The sequence below is a fragment of the Gracilinanus agilis genome, chromosome 4, assembly GCF_016433145.1.
Source record: "Gracilinanus agilis isolate LMUSP501 chromosome 4, AgileGrace, whole genome shotgun sequence".
Lineage (NCBI taxonomy): Eukaryota > Metazoa > Chordata > Mammalia > Didelphimorphia > Didelphidae > Gracilinanus > Gracilinanus agilis.
Genome location: NC_058133.1, coordinates 2597061 through 2607902, shown reverse-complemented (window position 1 = coordinate 2607902; position 10842 = coordinate 2597061).

Genomic DNA, 10842 nt, shown 5'->3' with positions numbered 1-10842 from the left:
AGGAGAAGGAAGGGGAGGAGGAGGGGGAGGAGGAGGAGGAGGAGGAGGAGGAGGGGGAGGAGGAGGAGGAGGAGGGGGAGGACGGGAAAGAGCCAGGAAAGGGCCTTCGTGCATGGAGGACGGTGGATGGACGGCTCGGCCACTTCTGCAGTGGCATCTGGCGGCACGTTCCCTTTGCAACGACTTGCCTCCATCCCAGATTAGAAAAGGTTCCCTTTGCTCTAGTTGGGCCAAGAGACGAGCTCCATCGTTCCGGTTTCCCAGTGGAGCTGCTGTGCAGCAGCAGGACGGTTTGATTTTCCGGGAGGCGCTTTCTTGAACCACGTCCAGGCAGAACACTGGCCCTTCCAATGAGAATGTGCAGGGGGCTGCCTGTCTGTGCAGAAGTGTTCTTAAGGCCAGCCATGGCCCAAGGGCCGAGTGGACACCCACTGAGACACCTCCAGGTCTTCACTGGGCCCCTGGACCACCAGAGCTCGCTGGAGCTTCTCCAGCCAAGGCTGGCCCCGCACGTGGCCGGGATGCCCCGATGGATGGACTGGAGGAGATGGCCACAGGGGCCCCTTGCCAGGCTCCACTTCTGTGGCCTGTCACTGTGCCTTCAAGACTTAAATACACAGGCCTAGAGATGGGAGGTCCTGGGTTCAAATCTGCCCTCAGACACTTCCCAGCTGTGTGACCCTGGGCAAGTCACTTGACCCCTATGGCCCACCCTGACCACTCTTCCACCTAGGAGCCAATACACAGAAGTTAAGGGTTTGAAAAAAAAAAAAAGACTTAAAGACAGCCATAGTTTAATTTCTGGCAACTATTCCACAGCTTCATGTATGGGGATGCGCAGATGTGTGTGTGTGTGTGTGTGTGTAGTCATGAGCATTACATGTAAACATGCACACAGACTCTACGTGTACTCCCGTGCCTTCTTGACCCTGCCTCTTCCCTGAGCTTCCCTGGCATCACACCCTTCATGGCTCCCCTACCACACGTGTGACTCCTCTCTGTCCTTTGCCGGCTCCTCGTGTTCTCGTGTTCTTGCTTCATCCCTCGCAGCCCCCCTCTGGGACCCGCCACGCACACCCCTGCTCAGACTCCCTTCCGACAGCTCAAGACCTGAGCCCTGGAGCCTTCGGTGGAGGACTGCTTCCCGGCCATCTTCTTGAGGGGAGACTCGCCTGGCCCAAAACCCCCAGAAAGAAAGCTCTTGGCCCCACCGTCCCTGGCCTGTCCTATGGTTAGATGACAGCAAGGAAGAAGCCCTTCCCAGGGGCCTGGCCACTGCTCCCTCCAGCCCGAGGGGCCTTTCTGTGAGAAGGGCCAGGGAAACCTTCCGGCCAGGGCAGCGGGAGCTCCTCGAGGCCACCCTTCTGCTTGTGTCTCCAGCCCTGGCAGGTGGGCTCTCCTGGGCTATTTTAAACATCTCAATTGGGATTTCTGGGCTAAACCGTCCGAGGCCCCCCAGGCAAACAGTTTCCATGTTTTTTCATCCTCCATACTATTGGGAGATACCAGCTCTGATTCACCCAAACTTCCTGTTCCATATGCGCTGACATTTAAATTCCCCCAAAATGACTTGCATTTGCCTTGTGGTGCTGTGAGGTGGGTCAATGGCTGAATTCGGAGGCCAAAGACCATTCAAATCTTGCTTCTTCCATTTACTGGCTTGTGACCTTGGGTAAGTCGCAAGCATCTTCCTCCATAAAATGAGAAGTCTGAAGAAGGTGAGCTTCCTGGATGGATGGGAGATGATAAGCGTCCACCACGGGAACTCTCTAGGCCAATAAAGCACAAAATCCTCAGGCTATAAAAAACAAGCTTATTTGATAGTTGAAGTAAAGGGACCTGGGAGGCAAGATCCTAACCCTATTAAAATCCAGGCTCCACCCAGCTTCCTGTCTTCTCTGGGCCTTGCCTACAGCTCCCCCCCAAAGCTATCTGACTATCCTACTATACTAATTAGTATGGATTCTCTTAAAAAAGGTTAAAGAGGGAGGACTCCCAGAGGTATCTATCCTGTCCTCACCTCGAGACTGGGATTGTTCCTAGGGACACCCGGAGGCCCACCTGACCAAACCCTGGGTTTTACCTTAGCCAGATGGTCTCTGTGCTTCAGGGGTAAAAAACAGGCCTCCCCTAATGGCAAATTCTCCAGTCCCAGGAATCACTAATCTTTCCACAAGAATAGAATTCCCAGGGAAAATGCCAGAGCAAAATCCTTCTTACCAGCTCAGTCAAAGCCAGATTCAGAGTGACAGTCAATTTCCAGAAAAAAATCCCAAGATCCTTTTCTCCTTGTCAGAATCTTCTCCCAGGGCTAGTATCCAAGTTCTCCTCCTTTCCTCTTAAAGCTAATTCATACAATTTACTACAGCTCTGTGGTCCCTTTCAGCTCTACAACCTCGAGGTACCTTGTGATTGATGCTTTTAGTACGGAAAAGGTTCTCTTCCCCTTCCCAAGCTGCAAACGGCCAGGACACTCGTCCTTAAGCTCTTGGCCTGACTCGGAATTTAGGATTCTCAGTATCCTAGACTCCAAGAATCCATTTTTCAGCCTCTGTTGGTTCAATCCAGCCGAGAATGGAAGGGGCAGATCCTGACTGTGACCACAGTTTTGAACCTAATACAAGAAAACAATATCTGCTTCTGTGACCCAGCTTTATTGGCTGGAAGGAAGACCTCAACATGGAATATCATAGAATTTGGAACATGAAAGCTCACCTAATACAACTATGTTCCTTCTCACATGTTCCTAGAGGGCTTGTGTGGTTCTCTTCTTCCTCCTCACCACTTTGCCAATCTGTGTGTCAGTGGAGGAGTGTGGGCTCTGGCTTTTGTTATTTATTATTGGTAGTATATTAGTGGTAATTGTCATTGTAGTAGTGGTGGTGGCGGTGGTGGTGGCGGTGGCGGTGGTGGTAGTAGTAGTAATTGTTGTTGTTATTGTTGTAGTTGTTGTTATTCATCACTTCGCTGCCTTATTGGCCAGATTGCTAGGTGGTACCTCAGAGTTGTTTTAATTTGCATTTCTCTAATCAGGAGGGATTTAGAACACTTTTTCATGTGATTATTAATAATTCTGATTTCTTCATCTGAAAACTGCCTATTCATATCCCTTTACCATTTGTCAGTTGGGAAAAGGCTTACCATTTCCCAACTGACAACTGGCAAAATTGGGACAGTAATGCACTGCTGGTGGAGTTGTGAATTGATCCAACCATTCTGTAGGACAATTTGGAACTCTGCCCAAAGGGCTTTAAAAGACTTTCTGATGTTTGATCCAGCCATAGCATTGCTTGGTTTATAACCCAAAGAGATAATAAGGAAAAAGACTTGTATAAAAATACTCATAGCCACTCTTTGTGGTGGCAAAAATTTGGAAAATGAGGGAATGCCCTTCAATTGGGGAATGGCTGAACAAATTGTGGTATCTGCTGGTGACGGAATACTATTGTGCTAAAAGGAATAATGAACTGGAGGGATTCCATGTGAACTGGAATGACCTCCAGGAAATGATGAAGAGTGAAAGGAGCAGAACCAGGAGAACATTGTACACAGAGACTGATACATTTGTAGCACCACTGAATGTAACTGACTTTACTACTAGCAGCAATGCAATGACCCAGGATGATTCAGAGGAACTTATGAGAAAGAATGTACCCACATCCAAAGAAAAAACTGTGGGAGTGGAAAGGCAGAAGAAAAACATAGCATCAACTGCTTGTTTATATGGGTAGAGTCAAGCATTTGACAAAGAGAATCGCCTTTTATTCCCCCAACAACCCTGGGAATTAGGTGCTATTATTATTCCCATTTTACAGTTGAAAAAACTGACAGAATAAATGACTAGTCCACTGCTTTTAGTGTTCGAAGTCAATTATACCCTGTTCTTGACTGCAAGGTCAGGTCTCTCCCCGCTGCTCCCTGGGGAGGGAGTTCAGGATTGGAAAAATCTGGGTTCAAATCACACTAACTGTGAGCGACCATGACAAAGTCGTAGGCTCTCAGAACCTAGAGTCAAGTGTGAATGATGGTAAGATTTAAATGTGTTTCCCGGGAATGTTGGAAAGCTCAAACCAGCTAATGTGGATAAAGGGCTAGAAAACCTCCAAGTCCTCTGGGAGGAAGAGAATAATCAGCATTTATAGAGTTTTCAAGTGCCTCGGTTTCCTCATCTGTACAATGAGGCTAGATGACCTGAAAATTCTGTCTGTCTGTCTCTCCCTCTCTCTGGGTGAATGTTTTTCTGTATATACTTCAAATGCACAGAAAGAAACAGAAGCGTGTGTAAGCCTGGCTTTCCTGAATAGGTCGCCTTAGCGAACATACAGACTTTGTAAACATGTTAAGATGAGATTTCATCCTGGGAAAAATCTCAGTATCTTTCCCTCTCTGGCTCTGGCTCGCCTGGGCTCTCTTCCTGTGTCTGTGTCTGTGTCTGTGTCTGTGTCTGTGTCTGAGGCTCTGTCCTCAGCTCTGTCTGCTTTCCTATGACTCCGTCTGTCTCTGTTTCTAACCCTGTCTCTGCTCACTCTCTCTCTCTTTGTCTCCCTATCTCTGTCCTTGTCTCTATCTCTCTGTTTCTCCCTGTGTGTCTCTTAGTCTCTCTATTCTTGTCTCTGTCTGTTTATTTATTTTAACCCCTCACCTTCCCTCTTAGAATCAGTACTGTGTATTGGTTCCAAGGCAGAAGAGTGGTAAGGGCCAGGCAATGGGGGTCAAGTGACTTGCCCAGGGTCACCCAGCTGGGAAGTGGCTGAGGCCACATTTCTGTCCCTATTTCTCCTTCTGTCTGTCTCTGCCCCTCTCCTTCAAGGAGCTCTTTAGACCTATAGAGCCGCGACTGTAATTCTCATCCACCTGTTTCAGGTGCCAGAAGCGGGTCTCTGAGAGGTTAGGGACAGTGCCAGGGTCTCCCGGCCAGGGGCAGAGGGGGCCTAGACCTGCCTTGTTTCTTTGTTGTCTTTGCCGCGCCTGGACCCGTGCTCGGGAGGAGACCTTCCCGAGACCTCCGCGGCCCTGAGGGCGGGGGCCTCCGAAGGCCCGGGCCACTGGCCTCAGCTCCTGGCCCTTTCGGGGTGGTTCCGGGCCTGCCGCCGGGCGGCTTGGGCTCCTCAAGCCTCGGCACCGCCCCGGCATCCCCCGCCAAGAAACCTGCTCCTCCTTCCCCTCTCGGCCCCGGCTCTTTGGGGAGGTGCCAGCGGGGACCCTGGTTCGTGCCACGGCCCTCCAAGACTGGCAGCCACGAAAGAGGAAGGCCCCGAGCCCCCCGCGTCAGCAGGCCCGGGGCTCCTCCTGAGAAGGAGGCGAGGGAGGGGCCGGGAGCGCGGGGGCCATTTCCCTCAGTTCCACAAGAGGCCACTAGGTGGCAGGGCACTCCACGCAGTCTTCTCGGCTCGGCTCTTGCACGACCCGGGCTGGCTCTGCTCGCCGTCTATCGCCTTTCCTCCGTTACTGGCTGGGGGAGTGCCGGCGGGACGTCGCCCCCGCCCCACGGCCGGCAGATCTCCCCGGAAGCTCGAGATGCTGCGGGAAGCCCCGAAAAGCGTCCCGCGCAGAGCCGGGCCTTTCCGTGGCGGCTCCGAAAGGGTCCGCCTATTCAGGCCCCGAATGGCAGCCCTGAAATAAGGGTCAGTTTCAGCGGCGGAAATCGCGCCGGCCTCAGCCTCGGGGCGGCGGCCACGTCAGCCACGTCCCCGGCGTTCTCCATCCATCCCGGCGCGCCCCCGGCGGGCCGAGCACGGTGCGGGAGGAACCGCACTGCGTCCGGCCTCACCCGCGCAGCCTCTCGGGGACGACCGCTGAAGGGCTCCCGCCGAGGCGCTCTGGAGGCGGGGGAGGAGACCTTCCCGGGAGAAGCCGCGGGATCCCCTCCCCGAAGGGTACCAGAGTGACGGGACAGAGAGTGCGCGCACAGCCCCATATAGAACTTCTGCTATGTAGACTGTGCTGCACGCGGTGTAGACAAGTCCTCTGTGGGCCCCTAGGCTAGATTTGAACAGACATGTCACCCCCTCCCCCCCCCCCCCCGGGGCTCCTGACCCAACGTTTGTCCTCCTCACAGGGATTGTCTGGGGCTCTGGGGGGGGGGGGCGGCAGTTTCCAACACGCAGAACCCCGATTTTCCGGGGCAGAACCTTGGCCTTGGGAGCCCGGATGGGACGGGAAAAGGCCTCTGGAGCCCTGCTCGGCTCGGCGCTTCGAGTTAGCCTTGCCCAGACCCAGGAGCCCCGGGGAGCGGCGCCCGTGTCCCTGATCGCCTGGGAGGGGGGGCGGCTGCTTCGCGCTCAGCGATAACGTTCTCCGAACTGTAGGGCTCTGTCTGGTGCCGGGATGGAGCCGCCTCCATTTCAGAGCACCAGAAGGCTCTCGGTTGTGGCTGCCTTTGTGGGCCGGAGCGGTCGCAGCAGCCCTCCAGGAGCCTCTTTTCCACCTGGCGGGACCCCAGGCCTCCCTGGGACAAGAGCTGTGGCCGGTGTTGGGACTCTAGAAAGGACTGGAAAGCAGAGAGAGCCAAAGTCTCCCCCCCCCCCCCAGACACCCGGTGGGCATCTGGACCGCCCGAAGCAACAGCAGGCTGGGCCCCGAAGCCCGGGGTCATCCTCTTCGTTTGGAAGACAAAAGAAGGCTTTACTTCCACGCTAACGCCAATCCCGCCCGCAGCCCTGAAGGCCGTCCAAAGGCGGGCTTGCACGGGATCTCTTTCCGTCCTCGCTTCCGTGGGTGTCTGCCGGGAGCTAGTCCACCTCGGCTTTCCGTTTCTTCCGCACAGGAATTCGTCCCTTTTTGCGCCCCCCCCCAGGGATTTCCCCACCTCCAGAGTCTGACCTGTCCCTTTCCCTGCATGTGACACCCAGTATTAATGGGGCCCCTCGTTCAGAAAAGCAACCTGGGCGCACACCGATCAGCGGCTTCTCCCCGTTGTTCTTCCTCTCTTTCCCTTAAAACAAAAACAAAAACAAAAACCTCCCAAACGACTTCCCCGATCCTTCCAAATGCCGGCTTTACTGGGTCACTGAAGGGCTGCTGCTTGAGGAGCCCCCTGTCTGTCCGTCTGCCTCTCCGTCCGTCTGTCTGTCTCTCCTGTGAGCCTGGAGTTTGCCCAGACTTGGTGTCATGCCTTCGTTCCACGGAAAATCTGCCATCCCATTTCACTCTCTCATCTGCTGTTCTCCCAGCAAAGGCTCCCAACAGGGCCGAACGGCCCTGAAGCAGGTTCTCCTCCGTCTTTTTGAAGGGCTAATCGGGAGGGCTTTGGGATTTCAAAATACGCCAGCCTTCGTTCGTTACTCGTGCCTCCCCTCCGGAAGCCCCTGCGCTTTCGGGCCTGGTTTGTTTTCCAAAATTGATAATTTGTCACCGCAGCGAACTCTCGTTCCGGAGAGGGGGGCGACCCAGAATGGAAATCAATGTTCAACGAAGAACAAGGAACGAACCCCAAAAGGCAGCGAATTCATACAGAAAATGAAAGCAGATATTTGTGCCCGGGTTGGGGACAAAAGAAGCTACACCGGGAAATGCATGTGTTTGTTACCAGCATTCTTACCAAAGAGCTCGGAAATGCAAGTTGTGGCTTTAAATAGACGGAGGAAAACCAGTGTTTTCCTGGGAGAAATCTCCCGTCTGTTGACATGAACACAGAGTCTTTTTTTTTTTTATCAAAGTAGCAGCTCGCAATTATATTTTTTAAAGGAAACTCTTATAATTATACATTTGAAATATGAATCCTGATGCTTAACTAATTAGGTCGTAAGACTGTAATGTCACCTTGCATTAACGATAGATTATCAAATCCCAGCAATTCATCAGATGCCCATAGAGACAGACAAGGGGGAAAAAGCTGCAGTAATTGTGAGACTTCAATAAAATACACCTTAATGCCGCGCTGCATTCTCTCAATATTTTAATGTTTACTAATGCTATTTAGTAATGAAGTTTGTCATTATGGCATATTGTCATTCTACTCACAGATAATTATGGTGCCAGCAATAAGCACACAGAAACAAGCTGCTTCCACCCCCCTCCCCCAAGATCGCTCTTCAATGGAGATCAGAGCAGAATTCCAAATGTAGCTTTCAATATTGGGGGAGGGGAGCTATCTGAATTTTCACTTCTTTTTTTTCTTAACATTCACGGAAATAATCGTCTGGTGCCTCCTCGGGAGGGGGGAGGAAGGAAGGAACGCGGGGCAGATCCTTTTTCTCAGGCTTTTAGCCCGCTGAGGGAGATCTTCGATTCCCCCATCTCTGATTTTTGCTTTTTCTGGTTTCTACTAGCAGGCAAGTTCGTCGTAAGAGGCGTTTCCGTTCCGATAGCCTTCCCCGTTTTCTCAGATTGTATCTCTGTGTGTGTGTGTTTTCCCTTAAATTGGAGCCTGCGGGCTCGGGGAGACTCTGGCGTTCCCGTGCGTCCATTCTCCTTTGCTCTCAGACGGGCTTCCGTCAGGGGAAGACTCTGGAATTGGTCTTTTTCCTCTTCGGAGAAGGAAATCCTAAGCTAACCCAACGTTCTTCCCCTTCCGAAGCTTGCCCCTACCTTGGAGCAGCAAGCAGTGTGCACGGCGAGCTCCTGGCTATATTCTGGCCATTGTGTGGTGTTTGCGAATGTTTAAACTGGCTTCCCGCAAACTTCACTTTCCCGAGACCTCGCTGGGCTGTTTTTGGTTCGGAAAGGTCTTTTCCTGGCTGCGCCCGTGACCCCGGGCTTCCCTTTTTCTCGGGCCCCCCAAGGAGTTTTCCTAACCCCCCCCCCAGGCGCCAGCCCGAGCCACGGCCCGTTAGAGCCCTAAAAACGCCAGCCAGGCTTTCGACCTTAATCCCGGAGGAGGCCGGCGGGAACGAAGGGCTTTCTCGCCTCTGGCCCCCTCTAGGCAATCCCGGTTTGGGGGGTCAGATCTCCCCTCTCCGCCCCACCCGGCCCGCCTGCCCTTAGCGGGACAGTCTCTCCTTCGCAGGCACAGCGATACGGAACGCAGGGGCAGGAAGTCCTTCCCGGCCGCGAAGAAGCTCGCCTTCGGCCCGGGCTTTTGTCAAAGGATTCCGGAGCCTTTTCTCTGGCAGCCGCTTCCCTTCCTTCTTCTCCCGGCCTTTAAAGGGCATTAGTTGAGCCGAGGAATAGCGCGCTCTTCCCGGGAGCTGCCAGGGACGGACCCCCCGGGGTCCTCGTAACCCGAGTCGGGGCCATTTGAGCTCGGCGACCGCCCTGGGGCCGCTCTGAAAGCCGCGGTGAGATTTCCTCGGCAACCCGTCGGGTTTCGGCCTCGGGCTCGGATCCCCCCTCGGGGCACAACCTCGCGCAGCGTTTCCCCAGCGCACCCCCGAGCCTCGGCCACCTGGCTCCCTCGTCCACACACTTCACTTGGGGCCGGGCCGCGGCGGGCCGCTGCCGCCGGGTTTTCGGGCCGGGGATGCTCGGGGGAAGCGGGCGAGCGGCTGCTCCTCCGGCCGCCCCAAGCGCCGCGGCTCCTCGGCGTGAGGCTCAGACTTTGGCGCTACTTACTCTCGGCCCCGTGGCTGGGTCTCGGGCCGGGGCCGGGCTTCGGCGGGCCCCCCGAGGCGAGTTTCCCCCTCTCTCTCCGGCGTTCGGCCGGTCCCCGGCTCCGCTGCGAGCCCAAGCCGGGACAGCCCCAAGTTTCCCTCCGTGAGATCGGAAACCCCGAACTTCCCTCCGGCTCTCTCGGCGGCAAACCCCAGCCTCGGAAGGGAGGGCCGGAGGGAGGCAGGGCAGGAAGGAGGGAGAGAGGGAGGGACGGCTTCGGCACAGGCTCCTCAGCCCCGGGAAAGGAAGGCTGGCTTTGCCCAGCCATCCGGGGGATTTCACCCGCCCCGCGGCCCGGCCTTTTGCACCGGCAGGACACTTAGGAGCCCAGTGACGGGGGAGCCCAAAAGAATCCGCTCCCCCTGGAGATGCCTTTCGTGCGGCCGGAAAACGGGGCGTCCGAGCCGCTGTGGTCGGGCACCGGGCTCGAGGCGGCTCCTGTGGCTTTTGGAACCGGGTTCGGGCTTTGGAAGCTCCACACGGAGTAGAGCGCGCTGGCGATTTGGGATTCGAATTCCCAGAATGCGCTTCGGGTGCTGGGCATCCCCTAGACAGAGCGGGCCGGCTGGGGTGGGGAGTCCTGCTGTTACCAAACGGCCAAATGGCTCCACGGGCCATTGACCCCCACCACTGAGGATCCCCTCTTTTTAGATGGGTTTGTCCGAAACGTGCCTCATCGCCCCCCCATCCAGAGAGCGAGCGGGCCCTGTGGCATCTGCTGCTGCTGCTGCTGCTGCTGCTGGGGAGGGAGGAAGGCGGGGAGGGAGTGCCCGGCCCGAAGGGCCCTCACTTTGTCCAGCCGCCACTCTTTTATTCCCGGTCCCGCTGCGGCTGCCCTGGCTGGGCCGGCCCGGAGGCCCGCATTACGGTGGTTCCATTTAGAAGTCACAGACAGAGCAGCGGAACGAGGCGGGTCCGAAAGAGCCGCCAGAGAGAGAGAGACAGAGAGAGACAGAGAGAGAGAGAGAGAGAGACAGAGACAAGAGAGAGGGAGACAGAGAGAGAAAGAGAAAGAGAGAGAGAGAGAGAGAGACAGAGACAAGAGAGAGGGAGACAGAGAGAGAAAGAGAAAGAGAGAGAGAGAGAGAGAGACAGAGACAAGAGAGAGGGAGACAGAGAGAGAAAGAGAAAGAGAGAGAGAGAGAGAGAGACAGAGAGGCTCCACAGAGTCTGAAAGGTCTCAGCAGTAGTGGGCATAGGTGCCCAGATTCACTCAGATTTTATAGGGATCCAACACAATGCTACCTCCACTTTCCCATCATCTGTATCTTATTCTACCCTCCTATCTCTACATTCCTTAATCATTTCCAA